The sequence below is a fragment of the Paroedura picta genome, chromosome 13 (assembly GCF_049243985.1).
Source record: "Paroedura picta isolate Pp20150507F chromosome 13, Ppicta_v3.0, whole genome shotgun sequence".
NCBI lineage: Eukaryota > Metazoa > Chordata > Lepidosauria > Squamata > Gekkonidae > Paroedura > Paroedura picta.
Window position 1 is genome coordinate 3194735 of NC_135381.1, and position 14544 is coordinate 3209278.

General features: G+C 53.9%; 1 protein-coding gene across 10 annotated transcripts in view; it reads right to left on the bottom strand.

The window, feature by feature from the left end:
* The window catches only part of PITPNM2 (phosphatidylinositol transfer protein membrane associated 2), a 135427-nt gene extending 122051 nt beyond the window's left edge, over positions 1 to 13376 (bottom strand). For 8 of the 10 annotated variants that reach the window (XM_077308243.1, XM_077308237.1, XM_077308236.1 and 5 more), the window contains exon 1: positions 10288 to 10761. The gene's annotated coding sequence lies outside the window, so the exon portion shown is untranslated. Of the gene's footprint in view, positions 1 to 5323; positions 5457 to 10287; positions 10762 to 13279 lie in introns of those variants that run through there. The other 2 variants (XM_077308240.1, XM_077308239.1) reach the window with 2 other exon arrangements.
* Between the last annotated feature and the right edge of the window lie 1168 nt (positions 13377 to 14544).

Below are 14544 nucleotides of genomic sequence, written 5' to 3' on the forward strand. Positions count from 1 at the left end.
GGCGCAGGCCCCATCTCCATTGCGTTACGCTGCCTGTGCGCAGACGGCAGTCGACAAATCGATTCCGCCTGGAGCCGCTGTGCGGAACAAGGGCTTTTGGCAGGTCCCATTTCTCAGGACAGGCGCAACCCTCGGAGGCACAGCCCGGCGCCCCTGCGTTCCCCAGCCGGCCGGCCTCCCTGCGAAGCTTAAGAAACAGAAATACCGCCTCTGCTCAGAAGCCGTCAACACAGATGGATGGAATAGGGGACAATGGCAGAACGTGCGTATTTGCCACGCAACGAATCAGCGCTGGAATCCAGAAGGAAATGGGAGGCCAGGATTAGACTATAGGGAACAGCAGGACCTACGAGTAATTTTAAAAAGCGGTCTTCAGACTGTGCATGCTAACTATGGGGTCAATGTAGTATCTGGTTTGTAACTCCGAGGCGATGTACAAGAAAAGGACGTGTGTTGTTAAATTTAAGCTCGAGGATCATTTTTTTCTTCTTCTGATATCCAGTATTTACTTTTTTAAAGCCTCAAGCAAAATCTCCTCCAGAGGAACCCGGTTTCTGTGACTGGCCACGTCTCCACCAAAGGCGGGTGAATTCTGCTGCATCTCTGCCTCGGGAACGACTGAACGATGCAGAAAGAGTTGTGCATCGTCCCCGAGGCGGCCCCATGGACAGAAAGGAGGCAGAGTTATCAATCCTTGGATGACCCAAACCAAGAACAGTGACTCGTGCAGAGAGTCAACACCTGTGATAATTCTGCCCTAGCTTTAGACGGGGAGGGATTTGATGACGCAGCGACGTGGGAGACAAGACAGGATTAGACGCCTGAGGCACCGGATGACGGAACGGAGGACGACCACGGTGCTGAGACGTCCAGAGTCACAACGGCACCCTCCTCCCTGGGTGGGTGCTTTGGGCTTATATAAGACTTCCAGTTTAAGCTAGCGTGACCTCACTCAGAGGTCAGGAGCCCTGGCAGAAGGCGTGATCAGGAAGGCAATTTCACCTGTTGGTTGAGAGAAGAGATTTTGGCAGCTGATCTCTTCTAAGCCCCGGCTCCAGACGATGCCACGGCTAACACAGCCAGGCAAACCTAAGCTACCGTCAGCCCTCATCAGCATCAACATAAATCATCAGACGAGGGTGACTCACCAGCGAGCCCCGAAAACCAGATTTTCCAGCGATGACTAACCGCTTCAAAAGCGGCTGTGAACCGACCCGCGGCTTCAGTAGGGCTGCGATATATTTTAAAACAAAACACAGAGCTCTGTCGCCCTCCCATTACTCTTGGTTAAGGCCCATAATGGCATTACAGCCCTAGTGCCACGCAGCAAGGCTTAAAGGTCTCCTAAGAGCCTTCGGGATGCCCTTCTGCAAGCCAACCGCTGCCCGGATTCGGCCAAGGGAAGGTCAGCGAGGGGCACAGACAGGCACAGACAGGTCGGAGCGATTTCCAAGGGCCCAGGTGGCCAAGGCAGCTTCCTCCCAAGAATATTGGTAGCCAACAGTCAGTGGGGGATCAGAGCACTGGGAAAGGCCAGAGCCCCTCCCTCCCTCTGCACAAGCAACTACTTTTTAATTACACTTCGGGCTGTGGCTGGGCAGAAATCCACACCTGGAGAAGGGCTGCGATCCAGTGGCACTGTACAAGAGCCGTGGGATTCTGCCAGCCTCCAACATCTCCTCACAACACAGGCAGAGGTGGCAGAAAGGGCCATTAAATTGCAGCCAACTGCCACCTGCCTCTGTGTGACAACCACCCTGGACTTCCTCGGGGGTCTCCCACCCAAATGCTTACCAGGGACAATCCTACTTAGCTTCTGAGATCTGGCAAGATGAGGCTGTCCTGGGCCATCCATGGCAAGGCAGCATAGGCAATGGGAAAGATTCTTCTCTCCTGGAGACCCCGGACAGCCGCTCCCAGGCAGAGGAAACAAGACAGGTGGCCTCCATTCAAAAGATCGACTCATTCATCCATCCATCCATTCATGCATTCTACCCTTTAAACATCTCCACCAGCTCCCAGTTGACCCGCATCCCAGCTCTGCTTAGCATCAAACATGCAAAAGCATCAGCTGCCTGTGGACTTCCTGATGGGCTTCCAGCACCTGCCTGGCGTTTGGTTCATGAGGGAAGAGGACTGTTTAGGAAACACAAGGGGAGCGAGCAATATGTCTGCACTAATTTCCCTTTCTGCCTGACACAAGCCAGAACTGGAATCTCTGCTGACAAGCTACGAGCCCAGCCCAGTGGTTTGGCACAAGGCACTTCCAAAGAAGCTTCCATTCGTGGGTTCCGTCCAATCACAGACCTCGGTCCAGACTCTCCCATTTTAATCCCCCGCCCCACCCAAAGAGGACCGGCTGCCTGAAAAAGCACCCACATGCTTCTGCTCCAAGTCCAGGGACATCTGTGGGGCTCTTCATTAGGAGACTAGGCATGCGCCTACGGTGTGCAGGGAGCTCTCAAGAGCCGGCATTTGCAGGGCTGCCTTGTCACAGTGGCCACGGTGGGAGAGAAAAGATAACTCGTTTTTTCCAAACACACCCCAAGGGATATGATGTTTGGTCCATTCCACTCGCTCTCTGTTGACGTGAACTCTTCCAGAGGCACCCCAGCAAATTCCAAGCCCAGCAGTCTAACTATTACACAAGAGAAAACTATGACGAAGGGGGGAAAAGGCTAACTCGGAGTTACCAAAATGCTTGATTTGATCTCAGGCCTGTCACGTCCTCAGCAAGTTGAGAGGAGGAGGAGGAGCAGTTTAGACCGCACTTTTTAACTCTAAAGAACAGCCGAGGGCCCCCAACGCTTTGCCAACTGAAGTTCCAAAGCCCCTGGAATTACAGCTGATGTCCAAAAGACAGAGATCAGTTCCCCTGGAGAAAATGCTTTTGCAGCAGACAGCACCTATGGTCAGCCCACCGGCTTCTTGGTGACCCGCAGCCAAAGCAGGCGACGCACCGGGACGTGGCAGCCCCTGTCATTTTCAAGCAGCGGGGCTGGGTGAGGAGCTAACTTTAGATATGGTGGTGTCCATTAGCCAGCGATAAAGCGATGCAAAAAACAAAGGGAGATGCTGCCGCTTCACCTGACGTAAGTCAACAACATTCCCTGTGGCACTATTTTAGTAACGGCGCCTGCTGTTGTTACACAACCGGCATAAAGGTTACGCATTTCTGGCACCGGACAGTCCCTCTCCCAAGGACAACACACAAGCGGAACACACATCTGATGCCCTGCGAGACTCAAAAATAAAGGACGGAGGAACAAGCTCTACACGAGAAAGGCAGCCAAAATGTCAGGACAAAAACAACGAAACTAAAATATAGCTAAGCTTGCAGTGCTGACATACAAAATATTGCATATATTTAATTATACGTCAAAAGGTGCTAAAATATTTTCCTGCAAGCCGGGGTGGGGGGTGGTCCCCAAGTGTAGAGAAAACCTTACTTTTGTGCAAAAGGGCCCAATCTGCAGATTTAAGTATCCGCAGGCCGGCACACACTTCCTGCTTGACAAGTACTTGAAAACCCGTTTGATTTAGCAGGCAGTAAAACCAGGCTGCCTGGGAGGAGGGGGGGGGGGGGTTGGGCTACATTTGGCTCAGTGGGTCCCCAGTCATGGCGCAGGACACAACAGTAGACAGATGCTGAAGAAAACGCCGCATTTATAAAAGCCGACGAAAGGGCAGGAAAGCAAGGGGGGCTTTCTCAATGGGGAAGGTTTCAAAATTTTCCCAGGAGGGGGAATTTAAACCCACCTTCCCTTGACTCCCAGCAAGGAAGCCAGAGATTCTTCAGGGCTTTTCGCAGGGAGCCGCATTGTTTCCAGAACAAAATAATTACTAGGAAAGGACTCGGGAAGAATGCTAACAAGCCAACTGGAGCACCAAGGAGAACAGCAGGCAAGATGCACGATCGCAGGGAACGGTGCCGCTGGCGTACAAGAAGCAAGGAGAAGTGACAAGAGGGCTCAAGTGCCACCCCAGGAGGGATGGGGAGGGGAGGGGTTGTCTGTCCTTGAGGGCCACACCGTCCCTGGAGAACAAAGCCAAAGCAAGGGCCAGAAAGGAGAAGGGGGAGAAGAATGATATAAAGTTCTGGGTTGGGTGGTCACCCAAAAGTAGTCAATCTCAAAAATATTCTCATCAGCAAGCACCAGATTTTTTGCACAGCATAGTTATTTTTTAAAACATTCTTTAAAGATTTACTTTGAAGTGGGAAGCACCACTGGGTGGGAGCCAGCTTATGGTGACCCCTCAGGGCAGCCTTTACACCTTTTTTTACCATCAAGAACCCCCCCCCCCCCAACATTCTTCAGGCTTCGGGAAACCCCAGAAGACAGTCAAGAAGCAGAGCTGTGGACACGCCCTTCCCCTTTCCATTCCCTCCAGGCCCATCACTGGCCACTGGGTGGGTCAACATGACCATACGTGGCCATACCGCCTGATAAATGTTTTCCAAACTTAAAAAATATATAGAAAATTAATTCACTCCCACCCACTTGGGAAACCCTTCCAGGGCCGTCAAGAAGCCCCACGGCTGAGAACGCCTGGCTCAGAGTTTTCAGGGCAGGAGAGAAACAGAGGAGCTGTGCCATGGCCTGCCTCAGCGCAGTGACCCTGGACTTCCTCCTCAGGGGTCTCGCATCCAAATGCACTCCAGGGCCAGCCCTGCTTAGCGCCCAAGATTGGGCTATCATCGAGGTCCTACTAACTGTGAAATCCTCTCGGCATTTACAGAGCTGCCGTAGACCCTGTTCTGAATTGCCTTCCCCAGTTCTGCGGCAGGAGGCATGTAGGCTGCCTCGGACTATGTGCAGAGTGCCTTTCCTGCAGCGCTGAACAACGGGGAGGGATCAGTGCTATAGCATGAGCTTGGCATACTGAAGACCCTGATTCGTTCACCTGTGAAATGCAGAGGGGATTGCAGAGAGCCAGTTTGGTGTAGTGGTCAGGAGTGCGGACTTCTAATCTGGCATGCCGGGTTCGATTCTGCGCTCCCCCACATGCAACCAGCTGAGTGACCTTGGGCTCGCCACGGCACTGATAAAATTATTCTGCAGTGATATCAGGGCTCTCTCAGCCTCACCCACCCCACAGGGTGTCTGTTGTGGGGAGAGGAATGGGAAGGCGACTGTAAGCCGCTTTGAGCCTCATTCGGGTAGGGAAAAGCGGCATATAAGAACCAACTCTTCTTCTTCATTGTTGGAGTGAGCTACTCTGTATGCCTGCACCCCGGAAGGCATTGCCTCCCTCGAAGAGTGTACAGGTGTAAGGTCCTTGGATGAGATACCTGGCCTTGATTTGGGAGCTGCCCACTTACCCCTCCTTGCTCTCTCCCTCTCCGCATGGCCTTCCATGTCTCTCTTGTAGAGACCACGCCCTCGTACTCCCACAGGCACTGGCCATCTATGATAAGGAAAGGACTCCGTAGATTAGGTTTCCTTCTCTGCTTTTGACTACAGCCTGAATGTAAACTGGATCTACTTAAATAGCTGGAAATTTACCTCTCTCTTTTTTTGCAAAAGACTTCCTGCCCCCAGTTTCATGCATCTATGACTGGGCTAACTCTGCTATGTTAACCAACTATCCCCACAGGGGTGTGTTTAATTCCTCGGTCCTCCTGAGCCAGTGCGCTGGACCTGAACGCACCTGTTTCTTTTAGCCAATTAATGGCACAGAAAGGATTCTGCAAGAGGCGTTTCTCTGTTCTCTTAGCTTAGAATTTCAGGGCTCAGTCCTGTGGGGCTGCTTGGCCAGCAGCAAAGAGGATGAATTGGCACGCGGGCCTGCGAACCCCACACTGCTGTCTGCTTGCCACTAACACCCACCACCCCCACCCCCACCCCCACCAACCTGCAAACTTGGGAATAGCTGGATACCAAACCTCCCCCTCCCAACAAAGGCAGTTGCTATTGGCTAAAATTAGGAAGCGAATGAGAACACCCACATACACCAGATGGCAAGGAGGCACTGTAAACGTTTGGGCTGTTAGATGCACAGCCTTGGCGAGCGCATGAAAACATGCTGTGAGGAGCAGAACCCAAAATACTTTCGAAATGATGGGAGGGGGAGGACGGTTTCAGCCAAAAGGTGTCTCTGCTCAAAGACACCCATCTTGGAGAAGAAAAAGAAAACAGATGTACGTACCAGGCCAGACTGGAGATGGATTCTGGTTTTTCTTGGGGAGGGGCCTCATCTGGGCACGGAATTGGGGTCACTGTGGGTGGGCAGGTCTATTGTGAGTTTCCTGCATTCTGCAGGGGGTTGGACTAGATGACCCTGGAGGCCCCTTCCAACTCTATGATTCCTATACTGCCTTTGTTGGTATATATCACACAGGACTAACCTATGAGGCTATTGCAATGGGCCCGGGTACTCCCAGCCATCTCGAACCCAAAATCTGGGACACATTCAATGGAAGTCACCCCGGAGTCTAAAATTATAGCCTACTGTTCTTCCAACGCAGCATGCTGAAAGAGGCTGGCTATTGCCACTCTGCATGATTTCCACCGCAGCGTTTCCTTCCAGCCTGCCTCCTTGGAGAGCAGGGGATGCGACGGTAGCCAGCAATCAGATGCAATCCAATCCCTGGCCAATTCCTGATGCAGAAAGGCAGTAGCTTTCTCAGAGAGGGTGCACGAGAAACAGTGACTCACGCGGCCACGCAAGGAGAAAGGCCCGTCTGAGAAGCCGCAGTCCTCCTCCTGGCAGGCTGCAAATGCAAGCCGTTAAGGAAAGCAGCTTCCCCATTTTAGCTTTGCAGGGGGACGTATCTCCTTGTGCAATTAGAAACTTGAGGGCTTCTGCAGAAACCAGCTGGGTCGCCTCTGGGAATCTCTGGTACCAAAAATTCGTCTTAAAGTCTCATGCGTTTAATGTCGCCTGAGCTTCACCCATTTTGCCAAGAGACTGTATCGGGGGCTTAAAGTCCCAGAAAGGTTAAGAAACCTCCCCGCACACACACCACAATTCTAGTCTCTAAAGCATGGTCCCCAAAGTGGCGTTCGTGGCAGCATGGCCCCACCAACACCAGCTGGGACTTTTGCCCAGGATTGGCCACACATCCTGCTCCCCACGGCACGTGGCTCTCCTTGGCCTCTTTGAAGGGGGAGCTGCTGATAACAGGGTTCTTAATTCTCACACTCCCATGGGGCAGAGTGTGCGGTGGGGTGGGGGGAGATGCGCAACAATTGCTCAAAGGGAAGAAAAAGGCATCCAAGCCGACAGCTGTCCCTAAACGCCACTCAGAGCGTCCGCAAGAACCGATCGTGAAGGGAAGCGTGCCAGCATCAAAACGCATCTCTCTTCCCAAAGCCAGCCGTGGCGCACACATGCTCATCAGAGCAGCATCGGTCAGGCATTTAATTAAAAAGTTACGGCATCTTCAACGTAAGTGATAAAAATACGGGCTCCAACGGTTGCCTTCCCTGCTCTTTCGGTGTTTTTCCTACCTGAAGACCACCGCCCACATGCCGCGTCTCAGAGGTCGAAAAGTGCTTGCATCAAACGCCACCGCCAAATCTTTAAGAAAGGATGCAGGAGCTCAAGCGGAGGATGAGTCAAAGGATTTTGCCGCCCTGCCCCCCCTTCCCCTCGATCCAAACTGGATCCCAGACCAGTTCTGCTGAGCGCTCCCAGCTGCGAGCGGCAAAGGCCCAAGATGTGATGCCAATTATCGCTTGCCCCTCGGCTTGTCAACCTCCCGGTATAGGCTGGAAGTCTGGGTGATAGCTGGTCTCCAGGTGGAGAAGCTGGGTTGTAGCTGGTCCTTGGGTGACAGAGATCGGCTCCCCTGAAGAAAATGACCATTTTGGAAGGCGATCTCTATGTTATTATAATCCATTGAAGTCCCTCCCGTCCCCTAACTGCACCCTACTTACGCTCCATCCCCAAATTTCTAGCTGGCATCCCTACTTGCCCCTCTCACGGCTGGCTGAGCCGCTCTAAGCCCTCCCCACAGAGCGGTCCCAAATGGTCATTTCGGTGTCATGCCTGCAAAACAAGCCCCGTTGCCTTCCAAACTCCAGCCACTAGGCGATGCATTTGCACCCTGCTTGCTCCCCCCAGAATAGTGAATATTGTCCTCCTGTCTTCCACTTTCTCACAACAACCTTGCAGGGTCGGCCAGGCTGGGTGATGAGTTTCTATGGTGCCTCAGTGGCAGAATTCTCTCCTGCTAGCAGGGGCAAAATTAACAGGGATTTGAACCTGGGTCTCCCAGGTTCCTGGCCCCACCCTCTGTCCGCCACACCACTCGAGCTGTCCAGGAAATGCACATACCCAGAGGAATATTCACTTTGAGGGGCCCAAAGCCAAGCTCTCTGCCTTTTTCTCTAGCAGTCCACGCTGCTCCATCCTAAAGCTCTTTTATTTTTGGCAAGTTTAAAAACCTTAACCTTCCCCACCCCCCTTGGGAAGGGCGAGAGAATTACTGATCTGGCACTCCTCTGCATCTTTTCGTCTGTGTTTCGCTTTTAGCTTTGCCGGCTCCCTTAATTATTAACAAGAAGGAAGCCGGGCCGGCTGGGGAAAGCAGCCCGGCGTGTTGCTAAGAGATAACTTCTTGGGGGGAACCGGGTGCCGAATCGGGTATGAATGGTTCCTTAGCAGGCCTGCTCCACTGCCGCCTCTGGGAAATGGACTCAAGGCCCAGATCTGCAGGGCTGAGAGAGAAAAGGTTTGCACCCTTTGGACGGCTGAGTTTCGTCCTGGGAGATTTCCAGCAGGACGCAGAACTGGAGAGCTGGAACGGAACCGAAAATGCCGGGCCGCAGTCAGTGCTTTGACCCCCACGCCTCCAGCTATATAAGCGCTTTAGGTCATCTCGGGCTGCTGGCGCTCACTCCACCATACCTCCCTCACAGGGTTGTTGTGATCTTCATTGCATATATTATATGTACCATCCACCCTTCGCCAAGGGTTCAGGGCAGATTACATCATCTAAAATTATACCATTTAGATCAGGGGTAGTCAACCTGTGGTCCTCCAGATGTCCATGGACTACAATTCCCATGAGCCCCTGCCAGCATTTGCTGGCAGGGGCTCATGGGAATTGTAGTCCATGGACATCTGGAGGACCACAGGTTGACTACCCCTGATTTAGAAGACGAAGAAGAGCCGGCGCTTTATACCCTGCCTTTCACTACTCGGAGTCCCAAAGCAGCTTGGTGGGGCCGACAGAGATCTAAGAGAAGTGTGACTAGCCCAAGGTCACCCAGTTCATAAGGTCAAAGGCCTAGGTCAAAGGCCCCAGCTTCTCCACGGTCACTGGCCGACAGGGACACCCATTCACGAGAGCCAGGACGTCAGGAAATGTGGGACAGGGCCTTCCCAACCATCTCCCAGTCAGTCGAGAGCCAGCATGGTTGGTGTCGTGGAAAGATGGGCAGGAGAACACCCCGGGCAACGTGCATTCCAATCCCCACTTCTACTGGGGAAGCTCACCGAGCAATGCTGGGAGCCTCGCAAACTCTCCGCCTGGCCTACCTAGAAGGGTTGTTGTCGGAAGAGGACGGAGGAGGGCAGGAGGACAATGTTCCAAGCTGCTTTGAGTCCCGACTGGGGAAGCGGGATACGAACGACGGCATGCCAAATAAACGCCAAGGCTGTCCAGGATGCATCCGGAGACCGAGAAAACCCGGGAACCCCCAAGGTTTTCACCTACAGGGGAAGTAAACAGGATCCTCTGCTCATGCGCATCAATCGAGAGCCGGATGACTCAGTGCCAAACGTGCATATGGAAAGGTTGCGCCGATGGGGAGAGAACCAGGGGTGAGGGACTCTTGCCAACTTACACAAGGCGCTGAATCACAATTGCCAAATGGCACAACACGCTCAGGGCTCAAGATGCTCAGGCCTCTCCCCGCAAGGAGCTTACAGTGTGGAAGGCAGGAGGCATGCCGCTCTCCCCTCCGCTCCGGAGCAGGTTCCCACATGCCTCGAAAGCAAAGAGATTCCTCGCAGGCCCCTGCTCCGGCCGAGACCGGCCACAGAAGCGGAGCATAAGGTGGGGCAGTCCACGTGTGCCACGGCCAAGGGTGCGCTGCCCCCCACCCTACGCCCAGCCCTGGAGAGGCAGCCCCAAAGGCCCCCAGCTGGCCAGCGGCCAGGAGCATCTCTGGCGCCCTGCCAAGAGCCAAGCCCTGGCCCACATCCCTTGCAGCTCTGCAGAGGCTCCCCAGCCCTCTGCCTCTCCCCCTTGCTTTCCAGGGGCCAGCCCCAGAGCGGCCCTGACCCACGGGGGAGAGAGGCCGGCCCTCCGCTCGAGACGCCCCACCAGCCTACCTTGCAGGGTCGTCGTCGTCGTCGAGGGCGTGGAAAGTGCCGTTCTCCAGCAGCCAAGCGAGCGGGGAGCCCCTGCGGGGGAGGAGGAGGAGGCGTCGGGGCAGAGCCAGAAGGCGCGCGTCTCCGGCCGCGTAACGTGAGAATCCCCCTCTGCGGAGAGGAAGGGCCCGCTCGGCCAACCCCGTCCGTCCGTCCGTCCGGCTGGCTGGCTCACCTGAGCGCGGGGCCAGGCCCTCCCTGCGGGCCGGTCGCGACGGAGGAGGAAGAGGCGACGGCAACGAGGGGGCTCCCGGCCCGGCCTCGCTCCATGCAACGCGGCCGACCGCACGAGGAGGAAGGAGAGAGGTTGCAATGCAATGCAACGGAGCGCAGCAGTGCAATGCAATGCAATGCAATGGAAATGCCGGGCGGGCGGGCGCCCCCGGCTTGACAGCTGCCGCGCGGCCTCCCCGGTCGGGACTCCGCCGGCGCCGACTGACTTCCTTCTCCCGGGCGCGCATTCCCGCACTGCCGAGCCCGCGGCCCCCGCGCGCCCCCTGCAGGCCGTCCCGCCAGGCGCGACCCGGCGCGGCTTCAGGATTCCTGAATCGCCCCCAATTCCCTCCTTCGTTTGTTTCCCGCCTTTCCCCCCCCCCCCAAGGGGGAGGCACAAACACGCCCCACACGGCCCCACACGGCTCACAAGTCTCTGTCAGGGCTGTGCCTGGCCCTAGGTCCACGTGGGGCCAGCTGGGGGACCTTGGGCCAAGCACAGCCCTGACAAAGTTCTCCTCACACAGTTCTCTCAGAGCTCTCTCAGCCTCACAGGGTGTTTGCTGTGGGGTGAGGCAGGATGGGGGACTGAATGGACCCCTGGTCTGACCCAGCAGGTGCTTCTTATAATCTTACAGCATCCTGTCTCACCCAGAGGCCAAGCAGTTCCCTCTGGAAGGCCAGCAACGGGGCCCGGAGGCTGAGGTCTTCAGAAGAATGGCAGGAGCCCAAAGATGGTTGAGGGAACTTGGTTCGAAGGTTACATTGCTGCCTCAGGGACGTAGCTGTATCGTTTCTGGCACCTGCCAATTCAGTTCACCAGAGTAGGCCCATGCTGCTTACAAGAACCGTATCCCTAAGTTGGATACCTCCCTAGTCCTGGAAGAGGAATAGAATCATAGAATAAGAGTTGGAAGGGACCTCCTGGGTCATCTAGTCCAACCCCCCGCACTATGCAGGACACTCACAGCCCTCTCGCTCATCCACTGTCACCTGCTGCTCAAAAGAAGTAGGTCATGATGAACGGTTTGCGAGTGGCCCTGAAACCACTTGGCAAGAGGTGATTCATCAGCAGGGGAAGAAAAAGAAATACTGTTGATTCTTTTTTTTAACAAAGTTTTGATTTGTGATCATCTTCTCCATGGGGAAGAAACAAATTACAATGTACACAAAATGTGTTTTCCGTGCATGGAAATAGGCGCTCTCTCGGGCCCATGGACTAGCCTTGACTTGTGGCTTCTCTCCATCTGCCAGCACCCAGTCCCTGCCAAAGTGTGAACACCCCTAAATTGAGACTTCATTCTGAAGCAATTTGTCCTTCATTAAGCAAGTGTGAGTGAACTTTTGCTGCAGTGTTACCTAGAGGGATTTGGGAGACTGGCGTTCTACACCCAGGCCTCGTGAATCAGAAGAAGAGTTGGTTCTTATATGCCGCTTTTCTGTCCCCGAAGGAGTCTCAAAGCGGCTTCCAATCGCCTTCCCTTTCCTCTCCCCACAACAGGCACCCTGTGAGGTGGGTGAGGCTGAGAGAGCCCTGAGATTCCTGCTCGGTCGTAAGAGTTTTATCGGGGCTGTGGCCACAGCCCAAGATCACCCAGCTGACTGCATGCGGGGGAGCGGGAAATCAAACCTGGCTTGCCAGATTAGAAGCCTGCACTCCTAACCACTACACCAAGCTGGCTCTCTTGGTTCTGTCAATGGTTTTTCTCAGGAGTTTGTTCAGGACTCTCTCAGCCTCACCTACCTCACAGGGTGCTTGAGTCCAAAGTATTTTCCAGACTCAACATTATGTTGACATCCCTGGGGCCATCGGGACTTTTCTGTCCATCTCTGTGGTGTATTTTCCAGCTCAGCAAAACATGGGAATGGACTCCGTTTGGAGGTCATCTGCAAAAGTTCTGGTTTTGAACGGCCCTTTACGTAAAAAGCCTCTGCTCTGTGCTGGAATCCCTCCCCAACAAAGGGACAAGGTACATCTCCCTGCTCCCGGTAAGGAATGGTCACGAAAATCACTGTATCATTTGAGCCTGCTAAGAAACCAGAAGGAAGATGCAGGCCCTCATTCTCTCTTCTGGCATTGCGCAAGGGCCCAGGGCCTTCTTGGGCCTCTTTGGGGACCCAGGGCAGGAGAAAGAGTTGCTCTCCGTGGCCAACGGCCAGATTAACATCCCCGGTCAGTTAAGAGGCAACACCTAAACCAGGGGTAGTCAAACTGCGGCCCTCCAGATGTCCATGGACTACAATTCCCAGGAGCCCCCTGCCAGCGAACGCTGGCAGGGGGCTCCTGGGAATTGTAGTCCATAGACATCTGGAGGGCCGCAGTTTGACTACCCCTGACCTAAACTGTCGAGAAGGAGACCGAGCAGCCAACTAATGCAGGTTTACTCCTGAGGAAGTCTACCAGAGAAGAGTGTCTGCAGGATTCTGGGCTGAGCGATTCATCCGGCCGTTCGGCATCGGAAACGTTACGGTAGAAAAGGATGGGGCAGAGCATGTGTTGGCATGCTTGGGGATACGCTTAATTCAGCTTTATGAAGACGGATGCAGGCATTAGGTGCCACCTGCTTGCACAGAACCCTTCTACCAAGGAAAGCATCTATGCTAGGGACTCCCCCCCTCCCCACTAAAAAACAACAAATGATTAGGAGGGTAGTTATTTCTGAATGAGCCCTGGAGGAGTCCTTAATTAGCAGAGGCAAAGGCAAAGACACGCCGAGGACTTTGCTTCCAGCAGACTTACGGAGGAAATCCATCATCGGAAGCTGCCAAGGCAACGACAGGCTTCCCCCTCTGACTGCACAGGGCCTGGAAAAGCCACCTGCTCCTCCTTCCTACACTGGGCAGGGCCTGAATTGCAGGTAGTGGGTGTGCCTGGACCTGTGGAGGAGAGACGGCAGTGACACGGTCAAAGGGCCGAGATCCCATGTCCTGGACTGGCCCAGAGCAAACAAAGAATTTCCTGCTGCTGCTCAGGAGAACAGAGGAAGGGGTGGTTTTCCGTACCCCGTTTTTCACTACCCAAAGGAGCCTCAAAGCAGCTACAATTGCCTGTCCTTTCTCTACCCACAACAGACACCCTGTGAGGTAGGTGGGACTGAGAGAGCTCAGAGAGAAATGGGACTGACAGCAGGCCTCGTGTCTCAAAGTGGCGTACAATCACCTTCTCCCCTCAACAGACACCGCTGGGGAGCTCTGAGAGAACTGGGAGTGGCCCAAGGACACCCAGCTTGCTGCATGTGGAGGAGGAATGGGGAATCGAACCCAGCTCAACAGATTAGAGGCCGCTGTTCTTCAGCACTATGCCAAGGGCACACTATCAGGAAAACTGAAAATACATCTCAGAAGACTCACAAATATACTAAAATGAAAGCTTTTGTACATTTAGCAACATGAACAAACATGATGCTGCCTTATGCTGTATCAGAACATCTGTCCATCAAGGTCACGATTGCCCACTCAGACTGGCACTGACAGCCACTCCCCAGGGACTCAGGCAGAGGTCTTTCTCCCTTTGCCTCCATATGCAGCCAGCTGGGTGAGCTTGGGCTAGTTACAGTCCTGATAGAGCTGTTCTCTTAGAGCTCTCCCAGCCCCACCTACCACGCAGGGTATCTGCTGTGAGGAGAGGAAGGGAAGGCGATTGTAAGCCACTCTGAAACTCCTCTGGGTAATGAAAAGTGGGGTATTAAACTCAATTCTTCTTCGACCACCCGGTCCTTTTCGATGGATGTGCCAGGGATTGAACCTGGAACTTTCTGCATAAAAAGCAAAGGCTCTTCCACTGAATCACAGCCTCTTCCCAAGTGCTTTATGTCTTCTTTTGTCAGATGCAGAAAGATTTGTTCAAAAATATACATCTTTGTTTTTACTGTTCCACAACATTTTTTTTTGCAGAAAAACCACATGTAAAATGATGTGATCATTTCTGGGCTGTATCATGAAGCCAGAGAGAATTGACCCTCCAAGTTCCCTGCGGGCTTGAAAAACAACTGAAACTTTTAGCCA